This window comes from Schistocerca cancellata, unplaced genomic scaffold (genome assembly GCF_023864275.1).
Source record: "Schistocerca cancellata isolate TAMUIC-IGC-003103 unplaced genomic scaffold, iqSchCanc2.1 HiC_scaffold_782, whole genome shotgun sequence".
NCBI classification, from domain to species: Eukaryota; Metazoa; Arthropoda; class Insecta; order Orthoptera; family Acrididae; genus Schistocerca; species Schistocerca cancellata.
The window spans coordinates 5,669,335-5,682,056 of record NW_026046793.1 but is presented as its reverse complement, the minus strand read 5'-3'; the positions used below and the strand labels follow the sequence as shown (position 1 = coordinate 5,682,056).

Genomic DNA, 12,722 nt, shown 5'->3' with positions numbered 1-12,722 from the left:
AGCTAAATGATAAAGGATCTTTCTTTCTATGTATTCGCAGCACATTACACTTGTCTACATTGAGATTCAATTGCCATTCCCTACACCATGCGTCAATTCGCTGCAGATCCTCCTGCATTTCAGTACAATTTTCCATTGTTACAACCTCTCGATATACCACAACAACATACGCAAAAAGCCTCAGTGAATTTCCGATGTCATCCACATGGTCGTTTATGTATATTGTGAATAGCAACGGTCCTACGACACTCCCCTGCGGCACACCTGAAATCACTCTTACTTCGGAAGACTTCTCTCCATTGAGAATGACATGCTGCGTTCTGTTATCTAGGAACTCTTCAATCCAATCACACAATTGGTCTGATAGTCCATATGCTCTTACTTTATTCATTAAACGACTGTGGGGAATTGTATCGAACGCCTTGCGGAAATCAAGAAACTTTTACTGCCTGGTCAATGTACAGATTGAATAACATCGGGGATAGGTTACATCCCTGTCTCATTCCCTTTTCAACCTCTGGTTCTCTTTCAAGTCCCTGGACTATTATAACTGCCGTCTGGTTTTCCTACAAGTTGCAGATTGCCTTTCCCTCCCAGTATTTTACTCTTGCTACATTCAGAATATTGTTGTTGTTGTTGTGGTCTTCAGTCCTGAAACTGGTTTGATGCAGCTCTCCATGCTACTCTATCCTGTGCAAGATTCTTCATCTCCCAGTACCTACTGCACCCTACATTCTTCTGAATCTGCTTAGTGTAGTCATCTCTTGGTCTCCCTCTACGATTTTTACCCTTCACGCTGCCCTCCAGTACTAAATTGGTGATACCTTGATGCCTCAGAATATGTCCTACCAACCGATCCCTTCTTCTAGTCAAGTTGTGCCACAAACTTCTCTTCTCCCCAATCCTATTCAATATCTCCTCATTAGTTATGTGATCTACCCATCTAATCTTCAGCATTCTTCTGTAGCACCACATTTCGAAAGCTTCTATTCTCTTCTTGTCCAAACTATTTATCGTCCACGTTTCACTTCCATACATGGCTACGCTCCATACAAATATTTTCAGAAACGACTTCCTGACACTTAAGTCAATACTCGATGTTAACAAATTTCTCTTCTTCAGAAAGACTTTGCTTGCCATTGCCAGTCTACATTTTATATCCTCTCTACTTCGACCATCATCAGTTATTTTGCTCCCCAAATAGCAAAACTCCTTTACTATTTTAAGTGTCTCATTTCCTAATCTAATTCCCTCAGCATCACCTGACTTAATTCGACTACATTCCATTATCCTCATTAGGCTTTTGTTGATGTTCCCTCCTTTCATGACATTGTCCATTCAGTTGAACTGCTCTTCCAAGTCCTTTGCTGTCTCTGACAGAATTACTTTGTCATTGGCGAACCTCAAAGTTTTTATTTCTTCTCCACTGATTTTAATACCTACTCCGAATTTTTCTTTTGTTTCCTTCACTGCTTGCTCAATATGCAGACTGAATAACATCGGGGAGAGGCTACAACCCTGTCTCACTCCCTTCCCAACCACTGCTTCCCTTTCATGTCCCTCGACTCTTATAACTGCCATCTGGTTTCTGTACAAATTGTAAATAGCCTTTTGCTCCATGTAGTTTACCCCTGCCACCTTCAGAATTTGAAACAGAGTATTCCAGTCAACATTGTCAAAAGCTTTCTCTAAGTCTACAAATGCAAGAAACGTAGGTTTGCCTTTCCTTAATCTAGCTTCTAAGATAAGTCGTAGGGTCAGTATTGCCTCACGTGTTCCAACATTTCTATGGAATCCAAACTGATCTTCCCCGAGGTCAGCTTCTACCAGTTTTTCCATTCGTCTGTAGAGAATACGTGTTAGTATTTTGCAGCTGTGACTTATTAAACTGATAGTTCGGTAATTTTCACAGCTGTCAACACCTGCTTTCTTTGGGATCGGGATTATTATATTCTTCTTGAAGTCTGAGGGAATTTCGCCTGTCTCATACATCTTGCTCACCAGATGGTAGAGTTTTGTCAGGACTGGCTCTCCCAAGGCCGTCAGTAGTTCTAATGGAATGTTGTCTACTCCCGGGGCCTTGTTTCGACTCAGGTCTTTCAGTGCTCTGTCAAACTCTTCACGCAGTATTGTATCTCCCATTTCATCTTCATCTACATCCTCTTATATTTCCATAATATTGTCCTCAAGTACATTGCCCTTGTATAGGCCCTCTATATACTACCTCCACCTTTCTGCTTTCCCTTCTTTGCTTAGAACTGGGTTTCCATCTGAGCTCTTGATGTTCATACAAGTGGTTCTCTTATCTCCAAAGGTCTCTTTAATTTTCCTGTAGGCAGTATCTATCTTACCCCTAGTGAGATAAGCTTCTACATCCTTACATTTGTCCTCTAGCCATCCCTGCTTAGCCATTTTGCACTTCCTGTTGATATCATTTTTGAGACGTTTGTATTCCTTTTTGCCTGCTTCATTTACTGCATTTTTATACTTTCTCCTTTCCTCAATTAAATTCAATATTTCTTCTGCTACCCAAGGGTTTCTACTAGCCCTCGTCTTTTTACCTATTTGATCCTCTGCTGCCTTCACTATTTCATCCCTCAAAGCTACCATTCTTCTTCTACTGTATTTCTTTCCCCCATTCCTGTCAATTGTTCACTTATGCTCTCCCTGAAACTCTGTGCAACCTCTGGTTTAGTCAGTTTATCCAGGTCCCATCTCCTTAAACTCCCACCTTTTCGCAGTTTTTTCAGTTTTAATCTACAGTTCATAACCAATAGATTGTGGTCAGAGTCCACATCTGCAACTGGAAATGTCTTACAATTTAAAACCTGGTTCCTAAATCGCTGTCTTACCATTATGTAATCTATCTGAAACCTGTCAGTATCTCCAGGCTTCTTCCATGTATACAACCTTCTTTTATGATTCTTGAACCAAGTGTTAGCTATGATTAAGTTGTGCTCTGTGCAAAATTCTATCAGGCGGCTTCCTCTTTCATTTCTTAGCCCCAATCCATATTCACCTACTACGTTTCCTTCTCTTCCTTTTCCTACTACCGAATTCCAGTCACCCATGACTATTAAATTTTCGTCTCCCTTCACTATCTGAATAATTTCTTTTATCTCATCATACATTTCATCAATTTCTTCATCATCTGCAGAGCTAGTTGGCATATAGACTTGTACTACTGTTGTAGGCGTGGGCTTTGTGTCTATCTTGGCCACAATAATGCGTTCACTGTGTTGTTTCCAGTAGCTTACCCGAATTCCTATTTTTTTTATTCATTATTAAACCTACTCATGCATTACCCCTATTTGATTTTGTATTTATAACCCTGTATTCACCTGAACAAAAGTCTTGTTCCTCCTGCCACGGAACTTCGCTAATTCCCACTATATCTAACTTTAACCTATCCATTTCCCTTTTTAAATTTTCTCATCTACCTGCCCGATTAAGGGATCTGACATTCCATGCTCCGATCCGTGGAACGCCAGTTTTCTTTCTCCTGATAACGACGTCCTCCTGAGTAGTCCCCGCCCGGAGATCCGAATGGGAGACTATTTTACCTCCGGAATATTTTACCCAAGTGGACGCCATTATCATTTAATCATACTGTAAAGCTGCATGCCCTCGGGAAAAATTGCGGCCGTAGTTTCCCCTTGCTTTCAGACGTTCTCAGTACCAGCACAGCAAAGCTGTTTTGGTTAGTGTTACAAGGCCAGATCATCCCAACTGTTGCCCCTGCAACTACTGGAAAGGCTGCTGCCCCTCTGCAGGAACCACATGTTTGTCTGGCCTCTCAACAGATACCCCTCCGTTGTGGTTGTACCTACGGTACGGCTATCTGTATCGCTGAGGCACGCAAGCCTCCCCACCAACGGCAAGGTCCATGGTTCTCGGGGGAGAGGGGGGGGGGTTCGGAATATTATTGAGGAGAAAAGAAATCCAGACTAAAATTTGACCGAAAGAGGAAATGAGTTGACAGGATAATTTTGGGGCATCAAGAATTCGTCAGTTTGGTAGCCCTGCGTTGCTACTGTGTTCGTTTGTATCATCTTTGCTTTGAAGGATCTCTTAGACCCAATGTGCTTTTCTCTGCTAATTTTAATGACTGGGAATACAAAAAGGCTTGACATTGGTTTGGATTGTATAGATGTTTTGCTTTGGAGTTGAATAAATTCTCGTTTGTTTCACTACTTGATTGATGGTCTTTCAGAAGTGACGGGAACAATTCCTAGCTCGTAAAATAATGATCCCTGGTTACATTTCTTGATGTTTTGGAAATACGAGTACGCAACCTTTTCACGCCAGTTGCATGGCTACTCAGCTTATAAGGTCCATTTTGTAGCTGTCCTCAATCAGATTCTGAGGTGTAGGCTGTTCTTACACTAGCTGTATTGAACACTTTCATTCCATATCTGCTAGGTTTGGAAGGAATGTACATTCGAAAACTACATCGTCCTCGAAATTCTACAATCATTTCACCAACAGTCACTTATTCTCTAAGAGAATAGCGCGTCATGCAACTTTTTGTGAATAAATCAAAGATATTTCGTATAGGAGCCAATTTATCCTGTATTCGTTTGTCAGACCTAATCTATTTATCAAATCGTAGACACATTACCAGAAACCTAAACCTCTGTAGAGTCATTGCAGAATAGAATATTTTTAGTCCTGTACTACCTCTGTCCCCGATTTCTCCTAAATTTTCCCTAACCAGCCTCATATATTTCCCTCAATACATCAGACCAATAAAGGTTTCAGTTCAACTCTGTTGGATTAGATTAAATTCAGTTTTCGTTCAATAGACCCAAAAAATTATATGATTCTCGTGGATGTGGAACATGTCAGAAAATATAACATAAAAAACATAAAACATTTGAATATAATACTTACTACCCTGATCATTTGTCAGGAGATTGTCAAAATAGGTGAATACATTACAGTAAGCTGAAGCAGCAGAGATTTACAGAATTAATACGCTGTGAGAATGAAACATTATTATGCACTACTAATAAATTTATGATACACAAAATACATAATCTTGATTGTTGTGACAAAGTCTTGTCAAAACGGATATCGAACAGACATTTTTACTTAAGCTGACCTAACAGTCTCTGTTAAGTTATTCATCTGCAGAGTAGAAGGAGTCTTTCAAATTCTGTTTAAACGGTACTTTATCTGAAACCAAATTTTAATGGTTGCTGGCAGTTTACTGACAATGTGTGTTCCTGAATACTGGACCCTTCTTTGGACCAAGATAAGTGGTTTTAGGTCTTCATGTAGATTGTTCTTATTGCTTGTATTGATTCTGTGTATTGAGCTATTGACTGGAAATAGAGGTGTACTACTTGCAACAAATTTCATTAAGGAATAAGTATACTGAGAAGCAGTGGTTAGAATACAAAGTTCCTTGAACAGGTTTCTACATGATGTTCTTGAATTTGCAGCACAAATGACTCTTATTACAGGCTTTTGCACCCTAAAAAGTTTTGCTCTGATGAGTTACCCCAGAATATGATCTTGTATGACATGAAAGAGAGAAGATAAGCGAAGTATGCCAATTTTTGTATACAGGGTGGTCCATTGATCGTGATCGAGCCAAATATCTCACGAAATAAGCGTCAAACGAAGAAACTGAAAACAACGAAACTCGTCTAGCTTGAAGGGGGAAACCAGATGGCGCTATGGTTGGCCCGATAGATGGCGCTGCCATAGATCAAATGGATATTAACTGCGTTTTTTAAAATAGGAACCCCCATTTTTATTACATATTCGTGCAGTACGTAAAGAAATACGAATGTTTTAGTTGGACCACATTTTTAGCTTTGTGGTAGATGGCGCTGTAAGAGTCACAAACGTACAAGTACGTGGTATCACGTAACATTCCGCTAGTGCGGATGGTATTTGCTTCGTGATACATTACCCGTGTTAAAATGGACGGTTTACCAATTAAAGATCACAAAGATATGGCTTACACTTTTAGACGAGTAGTTGGTAACAGGTAGGTTTTTTAAATTAAAATAGAGAACGTAGATACGTTTGAACATTTTATTTCGGTTGTTCCAATGTATCTTTCTGAACTTATCATTTCTCAGAACGCATGCTGTTACAGCGTGATTACCTGTAAATACCACATTAATACAATAAATGCTCAAAATGATATCCGTCGACCTGAATACATTTGGCAATACGTGTGACGACATTCCTCTCAACAGCGAGTAGTTCGCCTTCCGTAATGTTTGCACACGCATTGACAATGCGCTGACGCATCTTACCAGGCGTTGTCTGTGGGTCACGATAGCAAATATCCTTCAACTTTCCCCACAGAAAGAAAACCGAGGACGTCAGATCCGGTGAACGTGCGGGCCATGGTATGGTGCTTCGACGACCAATCCATCTGTCGTGAAATATGCTATTCAATACCGCTTCAACCGCACGTGAGCTGTCTGCCGGACATCCGTCATGTTGGAAGTACATCGCCATTCTGTCATGCAGTGAAACATCTTGTAGAAACATCGGTAGAACATTACGTAGGAAATCAGCATACATTGCACCATATATAATGCCATAGATAAAATGGGTGCCAATTATCCTTCCTCCCATAACACTGCACCATACATTAACTCACCAAGGTCGCTCATGTTCCACTTGTCGCAGCCATCGTGGATTTTCCGTTGCCCAATAGTGAATATTATTCCTGTTTACATTACCGATGTTGGTGAATGACGCTTCGTCGCTAAATAGAACGCGTGCAAAAAATCTGTCATCGTCCCGTAACTTATCTTGTCCCCAGTGGCAGAACTGTACACGACGTTCAAAATCGTCGCCATGCAATTCCTGGTGCATAGAAATATGATACGGGTGCAATCAATGTTGATGTAGCATTCTCAACACCGACGTTTTTGAGATTCCCGATTCTCTCGCAATTTGTGTGCTACTGATGCGCGGATTAGCCGCGACAGCAGGTAAAACACCTACTTGGGCATCATCATTTGTTGCAGGTCGTGGTTGACGTTTCACACGTGGCTGAAGACTTCCTGTTTCCTTAAATAACGTAACTATCCGGCGAACGGTCCGGACACTTGGATGATGTCGTTCAAGATACTGAGCAGCATATATAGCACACGCCCGTTGGGCACTTTGATCACAATAGCCATACATCAACACGATATCGACCTTTATTTACGTACTACACGAATATGTAATAAAAACGAGGATTCCTATTTAAAAAAACGCAGTTGACATCCGTTTGACGTATGGCAGCGCAATCTAGCGGGCCAACCATAGCGCCGTCTGGTTTCCCCCTTCAAGGTAGACGACTTTCGTTCTTTGTAGTATTTTCGTTTCACTCTTATTTCGTGAGATATTTTGCCCGCCACTATCAAGGGACCACCCTGTATATCTCCTACATCTGACATCATTCTCACTGCAAATACAGACTTATTTAGCCACTTAAGCAATTCTGTGGTATGCCCTTCCCAACTCAATTTATTATCGAGTTGTAACCCCAGAAATTTAACACTGTCAACCTCTTCGATCTGCATGTCTTCATATGTTATACACATGCTGGAAGGAAATCTCTTACAGGTTCTGAACTGCATATAGTGGGTCTTTTCAAAGTTTAATGACAGCGAAGTAGCTTTAAACCATTTATTAGTGTAAGCGAATATTTGATTAGCAGCTGTTTCTAAATCTGTACGTGACTTGATACTTATTGCAATGTTTGTATCATCTGCAAACAAAACAAACTTAGCATCTGGCAATGTAACAGATGAGAGGTCATTAATGAACACAAGAAAAGCAATGGACCCAAGATGGAACCTTGAGGTATACCACACGTAATTAATTTCCAGTCAGATGAAGACTGACTGCTTACTGCACAGGTATTTTGCAGCGACATCCTTTGTTTCCTGTTAGTTAGGTAAGACTCAAACCATTTTGCAGCTGTGCTGGTGACACCGAGATATTCTAATTTACTTAAGAGAATGGTGTGGTTCACACAGTCAAAAGCTTTTGACAGGTCAGAGAAAATGCGAGTAGCCTCTAAAGCTTTCTCGATATAGAAGCCTTAAGAAACCTGAACTGTGACATATAATATATTATTTGCAGTCAGATGCTTAAGGAGATGCTTGAATACAACCTTTTCAAAAATTTTTGAGTAAGACGGCAAAAGTGAAATTGGTCGATAATTTGATGGTATCTCTTTATCCCCCTTCTTGTAAAGAGGCTTAACTTTAGCATATTTTAGCCAGTCCGGAAATGTTGCCCTGGTAAGAGATTGATTAAGATAGAACTCAACCCACATGAGCACTCTTTGATTAAATTCGGTGGTATGTTATCATACCCACTAGAATGCTTAGATTTTAAGGATTTTAAGATAGATACTACTACTTTGGGAAACGTGTCATTTCCATTTTACTAAGTTATTTTTAAAGACTGGTCTCAGATAAAAAATGGTTCAAATGGTTCTGAGCACTATGGGACTCAACTGCTGAGGTCATTAGTCCCCTAGAACTTAGAACTAGTTAAACCTAACTAACCTAAGGACATCACAAACATCCATGCCCGAGGCAGGATTCGAAACTGCGACCGTAGCGGTCTTGCGGTTCCAGGCTGCAGCGCCTTTAACCGCACGGCCACTTCGGCCGGCGGTCTCAGATACTCCAATGCATTGTTCACTGAATCTAATAACCCCATGCTGTAATTAACAGAAAAGAAGTACTCGTTTAACAGGCCGGCCGCGGTGGTCGTGCGGATCTAGGCGCTCCAGTCCGGAGCCGCGCTGCTGCTACGGTCGCAGGTTCGAATCCTGCCTCGGGCACGGATGTGTGTGATGTCCTTAGGTTAGTTAGGTTTAATTAGTTCTAAGTTCTAGTGGACTGATGACCACAGCAGTTGAGTCCCATAGTGCTCAGAGCCATTTGAACCATTTTTGAACTTGTTTAACAGGTTTGCAACACTGTATGCACTTTTACCATAGTCTTATTTATTTTTAGAACTATCTGTTCCTCTTTCTTTTTGACACCACCAGTCTCTGTCTTCACTGTATCTCATACAGTTTTTATTTTTTTTTCCCTGATGTAATTATCTTTTTCTCATAATAAAGCTGCTTCGATTTCTGTATTACTTGCTTCAATATTTTGCAGTATTCTTTGTAATGCATTACAGTACTAACATCAGAGTTGTTCCTAGATAGTAGATACAGTCTTCTTTTTGTCCCATGTGATATCTTTCTTCCTTGTGTAACCCATAGTTTATTTTTTGACTTCTAAATGATTTGAGTTAACTTTAGAGGAAAACACCCACTCATTACTCGCACACGCTTTGGCGATTCCCGTAAGAGTTTGGGCAACCTGTGCACATTGGCACAGACGTAGGTCAATGGCTGGGTAGCCTTTAACTATACATATGAAGACAGTAACTTGTTCTCGAAAGATCAGTTACTGTTGATGACTGTGCAGCTTTTCCCTCGAATAAATGATTACTAACTGACAAACTCTTACGGGAATCGCCAAAGCGTACACGAGTAATGAGTGGGTGGGCAAATGTCTATAAGGTAGAATTGTGGACAGTTGGGAATGTGAGTCTCACGGGAAGCGTCGTTTGGTGATGATCGTATGCTCAGCCGCCACTTTCGTCATTCTTGGCCTCCCAGGTCCCCAGACCTCAGTCCGTGCGATTATTGGCTTTGGGATTACCTGAAGTCGCAAGTGTATCGTGATCGACCTACATCTCTAGGGATGCTGAAAGACAACATCTGACGTCAATGCCTCACCATAACTCCGGACATGCTTTACAGTGCTGTTCACAACATTATTCCTCGACTGCAGCTATTGTTGAGGAATGATGGTGGACACATTGAGCATTTCCTGTAAAGAACATCATCTTTGCTTTGTCTTGGTTTGTTATGCTAGTCATTGCTATTCTGATCAGATGAAGCGCCATCTGTTGGACATTTTTGAACTTCTGTATTTTTTTGCTCTAATAAAACCCCATGTCATTCCAAGCATGTGTGTCAATTTGTGCCTCCCTATCTACATTATTCCGTGATTTATTCAGTTTTCAAATTTATACTGACTTTTTGATCACCTGGTACTGGGTGTTTTCGTAATAGCGTGCAAAAATTTAACAGGACATAGAGGTAGGGAACCTGGCGTCGGAGAAGGCAGCTTAACAAGATGATAGGAATAACATCACATTACTGTGCACTTTTTTATTTACTTTAGTTACAGCCAACTGCAAGTACTATTACTGACACAGTGAACGTACCATTTGTACCGTATCTTACAAAATATGCTGAAACTGACTGCCATCAACCTCAATGCAAGCATGACATTGGGGAACAAGATTCTGACGGACCCTGACAAAATTTTTCCTGGTGTGTTTCGAGTCACATCACAGGCAGCTACAATTCTGGCAACTAATTCCATTTCCGTATCCACTGGGGTCGCATACACAAGTGACTTTAGATACCCCCATAGGAAATAATCAAAGGGATTCAAGTCAGGTGACCTTGTGGGCCACGGAATAGGATCTCCTCTTCCAATTCATAGACCAGGAAATACAGCACTGAGATGGTTGCGGCCATCCACACTGAAGTGAGGCGGTGTACCGTCATGTTGTATCCACATCCTCTCACGAACAACCCAGGGTACGTTCTTTAACAACTCAGGTAGAACTCTTTGCACGATCGTCAAGTACAGGTGGCCATTCAGAGGGCCAAGTGGAAGATGTGACCCAATGAGGTTGTCGTCTACAGTGCAGGCCCAGATATTCACAGCAAGACGTATCTGATGGCGTGACTCTACTACAGCTTGAGGGTTTTCTTCATCCGATACGAGGTTATTCCTGCTGTTCGAGATACCATCACGATCAAATGGAGGAAATCTGGTCGATCAATCCATCTTGGAGCAACCATTGCCACAATGCCACCCTTGGTGCGAAGTTAGTCACAACCATTGCATGAACTCGTTGTAGGTGATATGGGTGTAATTGTTGTTTGTAGAGTACTCGCCACAGTTTAATATGTGCAGCTCCCATTTCACGTGCTATACGACGGGGGAGAGCTGCAAAACGTTCCAGGACCTCTTCTTCAAAATCGGGTGTGCGAGTGGTCGTCATGTTGCCAGGTCCCTCGTTTCTTCTTTCCAACGAACCAGTCTCCCGCATCCGTCGATCGAGAAAAATGAACACTCGTCGTCACGAATGATGCCTGTTAGGAAATCGTTCCCTGTACAGCCTTTCAGTAGCGAGAGCATTGGAACGCACGTACCCATACACGAGGTGCGTATCAGTGAGTTTTGTGAAACCGTACCGGTACTGCTCCATCGTACTGTACTGTACTGTACGTCTGGGTTGAGTTGTTTTGGGGGAAGAGACCAAACAGCCAGGTCATCGGTCTCATCAGATTAGGGAAGGATTGGGAAGGAAGTCGGCCGTGCCCTTTCAAAGGAACCATCCCGGCATTTGCCTGGAGCGATATAGGGAAATCACGGAAAACCTAAATCGGGATGGCCGGACGCGGGATTGAACCGTCGTCCTCCTGAATGCGAGTCCAGTGTGCTAGCCACTGTACCACCTCGCTCGGTGTACTCTACGTCTCTGAATAGCACGGAGTAATGAATGGGTCTCTCGTTGATTCATAGCAGGTTCTGACATAGGACAATGTAAATGCCATACAACAGAGAAACCTTATGGGCAAGTAAAGTAAACAAAACCTGCATCATAACTTGCTGGTAGTCAGGCTCGACCTCCTTGTTTCCTTGCGGGAAATAATGTGCATATCAATAAACAACACAGTACGTGTACACATGTACGCATGTTAGCTGTAAATAATCTGGAAAACAGGAGTTCTAGACAAAGCGGTAGCAAAGTTTGCTTCCGTATCTGCTTAAGCTGGCTTCACCGATCTCCCTACCTCAGATTGTTCAGTGGAGCATTGTCTATTGTGAGGGGTCCGCTTGTACGTGGCACTCCGTCTTCAGGCCACAAGTCGCCTACCGGGAACATCCGAACGCCGTGTCATCCTCAAGGGAGGATGTGGATAGGGTGTGGGGTCAGCACACCGCTCTCCCGGTCCTTATGATGGTATTCTCGACTGAAGCTGCTACTATTCGGTCGAGTAGCTCCTCAGTTGGGATCACGAGACTGAGTTCACCCCGAAAAATGGCAACAGCGCATGGCGGCCTGGATGGTCACCCATCCAAGTGCCGGCCACGCCCGACAGCGCTTAACTTCGGTGCTCCCACGGGAACCGGTGTAGCCACTGCGGCAAGGCCGTTGCCCCACTTGTATGTGGAGACCGATTTTTTAATATAATTAATGATGAATGACCTGAAACGATTGTCATATGTAGAAGGGATTGTATTTTTGACAGCAATGAACCAAAGGTGTTGCCTGAGTGTCAGAATCGACCCTGAATAAAGACAAGTGTGAAGTTATTCACGTGAGTACTAAAAGAAATCAGATAAATTTCGATTACACTATAAGTCACACAAATCTGAAGGCTGTAAATTCAGCTAAATACTTAGGGATTACAATCACAAATAACCTAAATTGGAACGATCACATAGATAATATTGTGGTTAGAGCAAACCAAAGATTACGATTCATTGGCAGAACACTTGGAAGGTGCAACAGGTCTACTAAAGAGACGCTTACACTACGCTTGTGCGCCTTATTCTGGAGTATTGCAGTGCGGTGTGGAATCCGCATCAGCTGGG

General features: G+C 42.1%; 1 pseudogene; it reads right to left on the bottom strand.

Annotated features, from left to right (window-relative positions):
• Positions 1 to 12,166: 12,166 nt before the first annotated feature.
• On the bottom strand, positions 12,167 to 12,284 carry LOC126143170 (5S ribosomal RNA; annotated as a pseudogene).
• Positions 12,285 to 12,722: the final 438 nt, after the last annotated feature.